Here is a 5,939-nt window from a genome sequence, read left to right as displayed (position 1 = left end):
TTGACTGCAGAATCCTCACCATCTTGTGAAAGTTTCTCAAGGTCAAAACCATCATGTAGAGAATGCAGAATTATATCATGAACCTGATGATCTTTGTATGGTCTCCCTATCATACTTATGCGATTAAATAGTTGAACCATCATATCCACATGAATCTGTACTGACTGGCCTGGCAAGAGTTTTCTCGAAATTATCTCGCCATTGATCTTGTAGGTTTCAAACCTAATATTTCCAGTCCAGGAGTCGTCGTTCTTAGAAACCATATTAATGATTTTCTCGACGTTTCCATCCAATTTCCCATCAACATGGGAATTCAGTATTCCATTGCAAACATCACATAAGCAGTTGAATAAGAGATAAGGTTCATAGTCCATGAATCTTCTAGCCCAATCCTCTGGAATAGAAGACAACATTACACATGCGACTCTCTTAGAATCTGAAACATTTCTCAAATGCTTCTCAGGAGTCATGCTTGGACTAAATCTGCCCTTGATTGGTAAGTCTAAACGAAATTCGAGATTATCGTTGCTTAGAACACTTCTAAGTTCGCTTTCCCAATCGTTGAAGTTGAGAAAATTAAGCCTTGTTTTCATTGTTGGTGGTAAAGAATTACTGTCATCATTGTTACGGCTACCCATCTATGTCAAAATAAGGCAAAGTTTAATAATTATGTTTAATTTAACATTAAAGTACCATATACGGATTAATTAGGTAACTTTAAAGCACTTTATTCAATATTAATTGATCCCAATTGAATTTAAGTGATTCCAAGATACTTTATTTGTGTAATAGTTGACCGGATTGAGGCCCTACCATAAAGCATTACATTTTCAAGGTGAGTAAACTCGTTACTGATTACAACTCTTGTAACTCTTGGTTGAATAATTAACCATCACATGCTTAATTATTACCCTTTGTTTCAAGGTTCTAAATGCTTTAGGTAACCTTGTTGAGCATAACCAATTAAATATGTAGAACATGATCTACCCCAAATTACCCAAGATAACAAGTGACACTCTGCTGAGGCCGACCCATCACTCACGATCGAAGGATTGTTGGGTATCTAATTGGAAAAGCAATCTCAATATTTCTGGGACCTAGATTCATTTATGTTGTGATTATATAGGGAACTCTAGCACATCATCAACCAACATAAATAAAATCTAACATGCATAATCTACTAATGCAATAAAACATAACATAGTATGGCCCCTTAGTCCTAAGAAAACTAGAAATGAAAAGCTCCCACTTGAATCATCATGGATCTCCATCCACCTTGCTCCTTTAGGCCTGATCAGGCTAGGATAGGTCGTTAAACTATTAACCCTAATCAAATTAACTATTTATAAAACCTAGACTTCACACTAAACTAGTTAGTGGCAAGCAAGGGTCGATCCACTGAGGAAGCTTTCTCATTTAATATCAAAATCACCATGCAAGAGTAAGAAAGGGGTATATTTTGTTGGAGTTTGGAATGTAGACACTAGAACTATAAATAAACAAGTAAAAGGGTGATTAAATCAAGGAATAACAACGCTAGGGATTAGGGGGTTGCAAATTAGAATGAAGGAAAACAATGATAAGCATCATGATTAACATGCCAAAGAATATAAAATTCTACCTAAACAACTCATTTTCATGCAATAGTTTAGGCAAACCAATGAAAGTGGTCTAAGCTAATTAGGATCATTTTCATGCATCCCATTAGGCACAAGCTAACCCAAGAATAAAGAGGCACAATACATGGAACTCTATTTTAACAACTCATTCTCATGCAATCATTAAAATAAAGGTGATCTAAATCTAGTTCAAATCATTTTCATGCATTTAAAGTAGAAGGCAATCAAATAAAGTACTACAATAATCTCAAGCCAATAAAAATCATATCTTTCATCAATTTAAGGCATGTAATCAATCCACTATCATCATTCATCCATCATTCAATACATATTTTACACCCCCTTCCCCTAGCTAAGAGATTAGCCTAGAAAAGGGGGACTAGACATGATAACAAAACTAGATGAAAACACAATAAACATGAAAGCAAACATGATCAAAAACAATGAAAATACCAAAATATATTAATCCACAAAATAGATAGAAATAAATAACTAGAGTGCAAATAAACAAGACTAAGAGAAAGGATTAGAGATTACTAAGTAGGCAATAATAGAAAGATTAAAACTTGCAAAGTTGCTTGATGGATTGAAATGAAACTTGAGCCAAAGTTGCATACATGGAAATAACTTGAGTAATACTGCACTTTCTCTCTCTAAGATTAGGGTTTAAATGTTCCATTTGGACATGTGAAAATAGTTTTCTCTTGATCGCTTGGATGGATAGGGATTTGGAAAAATCCGGAGTACCCATTCAAGAAACAAAAGAAAGCATGGTGAGAAAGTCTTTCAAGCATTTGGTCCATGAAAGGAAGAGGAAAATGATCTTTTTTGTGTGTTCTTGTTCAATCTCCTATAATCAATACACATTCTCCACCCGGTCATCGTCCGGGTGGAGATTTCCTCTCCCTTTTCATCCTTGACAATGGTCATTTCACCCTTTTTGGGAACTACATGAACCGAGCTCACCCACTTGCTATCGGAGATAGCATAGATGATGCCCGCCTCACGTAGTTTCAAAATTTCTTTCTTGACAACCTCTTGAAGGTTGGGGTTCAACCTCCTTTGAGGTTCAATGGAGGTAGAATGATCATCCTCAAGATGAATACGATGCATGCATAGAGAAGGACTAATGCCCTTGATATCATCAATGTTATACCCTATCACATCTTTGTATTTTGTCAAAACATCAAGTAATTTTTTCAAATTAAGTTCATCAAGGGTAGCATTGACAATAATAGGGTATTTTTCCTCCTCATCAAGATAAGCATATTTCAAAGAAGGAGGGAGGGGCTTGAGTTCTACCTTGGGAGGAGGCTTGGAACTCTCCTCCGATTTTTCCTCCATTGATTCAAGCTCAATCTTGCTTTGTTGATCAACTTCCTCCTTTGAGGATTCCTCCATTGCCATGACAAATTCTTTGGCTTCTTGAGAGTGGAACTCCTCTTTGCATGTGAGAGCTTCCACAATTGGATCTAGAGGCTTCATCATGACCCTTCCCAAACGGTCTAACTCCTCATTCACAACATCAACTCGATAACACTTTTCAACCATAGGGGTTTTTAGCAACTTTGAAAACTTAAAGACTATCTTCTCATCGACCACTTCACATGTGATGGTGTTGTTTTTGCAATTGATGACCGCCCCGAAAGTCTTAAGAGCTTCCCGACCCAAAATCAAGGGTGTGTCCACATCTTCTTCCATGTCCATCACTACAAAGTCACAAGGCACATAGATGTGTCCCACTTGAATTGGAACATCCTCAAGTTCTCCACAAGGTAACTTCACCGATCGGTTGGCTAGTTTAATTGTCTTCCTTGTAGGGATCATCTCAATATTGAGTTTTTGAGCAATGGATAAGGGGATTAGACTAACACTTGCTCCAAGATCGGCCAATGCACCCCTAGCTTCCATATTTCCAATTTTCACCGGCAAAGTGAAACTCCCCAGGTCTTTCTCCTTCTTGGGCATTTTATGTTGAACAAGAGCACTCACTTGGTGTGGAAGGGTGATAAGCTCATCATTGAGCTTCTTTTTGTTGGTGAGGATGTCCTTGAGAAATTTGGAGTAAGATGGCATTTGTGTCACTACTTCAAGAAAAGGGAGATTGATGTGCAAGTTTTTCATCACACTTAGAAACTTTGCAAACTTGTCATTCAACTTCCTCTCCGCAAGCCTACTTGGAAAAGGAACCGGTCCATCAAGGTTCCTAGTCTCACTAGGAATTGAAGTTGTCTTCTTGTTGTTGACCTTCTTCTTCTCCGAACTTCCTTCTACCTCATCAACTTTTTCCTCCTCACCTCTCTTATCTTCATTCACACTCTCTTCTCCTCCCTTCTTTCCCTCACTATCCCCCTCATTTGGACCATCATAGGAAGTTCCCGACCTCAAAGTGATTGTCTTGCATGTATCGGGTTTTTGGTTATGAGAAGGGTTAGGTTGTGGTTGTCCGGGTAGAGTTGATGGTGAATTGAAAGGAGTCCTCTCGGCCAATTGAGCTAGTTGTGAATCAACCATCTTGTTGTGAGCCCTTATTTCTTGCATTTGTTGCCCAAAAGTTTGCATTTGTGAATGCATAGCTTGAAGGAGTTGTGTGGGTGTTGGCTCCGCTTGAGGTGCTTGTTCTTGATTTCTTTGGGGTGCTTGGGTTTGATTGTTGTATTGGTGTTGGTTATTGTATTGGTTTTGGTTGTTGTATTGGTTGTTCCTTGGGTAGGTTCCTCTTGGGTTTTGGTTTTGAGATGGAGGTGGATTTTGGTATTGGGGGTTCGAATTGTAAGAGGGTTGAGCTTGTTGGCCCCATTATTGAGGTTGAGATGCAAACCCGGGTGGTGGTTGTCTCCAATCCACTCCACCACCGCCTCCTCTAAAACCATCTTGCCTTGTGTTGTATGCCGCTACATGCTCGGGGCTCAAACCTCCACAGTAAGATGTATCATGGTTCGTTCCTCCACAATTTTGACAAGAGAAAGAGTTGACTTGAGAAGAGCTTGCTCCGCCGCTTGAGCTTGCATTTACACTTGTGTTCAACTTTGAGAGCCCTTTTGTGAGTTGCTCAATTTGATGTTGCAATTGATTGACCTTCTCCAATTCATACATCCTACCTTTCTTCGGTGCACTCCTCCTACCACCCCAAGAGTAGTTCTTTGCTACCTCCTCGATCGTTGCCTCCACTTGATTTTGGGGAATCTTGATCAATTGTCCACCCGCCCCCGTATCCAAGTTAGCTCTAGACATGGGCTCCAATCCATCGTAGAAAAACCTCATGAGCAAACTTTGATTGTATTTATGGTGAGGACACACTTGTACCAACTCTTTGAACCTCTCCCAAGCTTCATTAAGGCTCTCATCCGCTTCTTGTTCAAATGATTCAATCTTCCTTCTCATCTCGGCGGTCTTTTCCTCGGAAATGAACCTCTTCAAGAATGCCTTAACTACCTCCCTCCAAGATGTGAGTGAGTTAGGTTTCACTTGCTTCAACCACTTCTTTGCTCTACCCGAAAGAGATTGTCGAAATAGGTGCATCCGGATGTATTCTTGAGAAACTTGGTTGGTTTGAATCATGGCACATAGCTCAAGGAATCTATCAAGGTGCTCTATGGGGTCTTCACTTGTAGAATCCAAAAATTGCTCAGATTGAACCATTCTTGTATATTGGGGATGAATTGTGAAGTTAGTTTCCGTGACGGGTAACAAAATCCCTCCCGTGAGCTCATAATCCTCCGGATTTCCGAACTCACGAAATAAAATATCATCCTCTTGTCTCGCCATTGATTCACTTTGCGAACTAGAAGAGTAAGAATCACTCCCACTATCAATTATAGCACCAAGTCCTCTTCCTTCTTCTTGAAAAAGTCTACGGATTTGTCTTAAAGTTCGGTTGATTTCTTGGTCGATATGATGTGTAGGTGGTCCTTGAGATCTTTTAAGCATTCACCAAAGCTAAGAAAACAATTAGCAATGACAAGTATGATAAAACAAATCAAAACAAAAAAGAAAGCAATTTAAATTACCCTAACAAAAGCAAAATTAGACACTAAACAAGCCGCCTCCCCGGCAACGGCGCCAAAATTGATCGGGCTAGGATAGGTCGTTAAACTATTAACCCTAATCAAATTAACTATTTATAAAACCTAGACTTCACACTAAACTAGTTAGTGGCAAGCAAGGGTCGATCCACTGAGGAAGCTTTCTCATTTAATATCAAAATCACCATGCAAGAGTAAGAAAGGGGTATATTTTGTTGGAGTTTGGAATGTAGACACTAGAACTATAAATAAACAAGTAAAAGGGTGATTAAATCAAGGAATAACAACGCTAGGG

At 39.1% G+C, this 5,939-nt stretch overlaps 1 non-coding gene across 1 annotated transcript; it reads left to right on the top strand.

Moving 5' to 3' along the window:
* Window positions 1–4,900: 4,900 nt before the first annotated feature.
* Window positions 4,901–5,005, top strand: LOC145593250 (small nucleolar RNA R71). Its single transcript, XR_014102621.1, has one exon. It is a non-coding gene; the product is annotated as a small nucleolar RNA R71 (small nucleolar RNA).
* Window positions 5,006–5,939: the final 934 nt, after the last annotated feature.

The sequence above is a fragment of the Chenopodium album genome, chromosome 18, assembly GCF_948465745.1.
Source record: "Chenopodium album chromosome 18, dcCheAlbu1.1, whole genome shotgun sequence".
Lineage (NCBI taxonomy): Eukaryota > Viridiplantae > Streptophyta > Magnoliopsida > Caryophyllales > Amaranthaceae > Chenopodium > Chenopodium album.
Note: the sequence above shows the minus strand (reverse complement) of the source record. Positions and strands in the feature narration are given on the sequence as shown.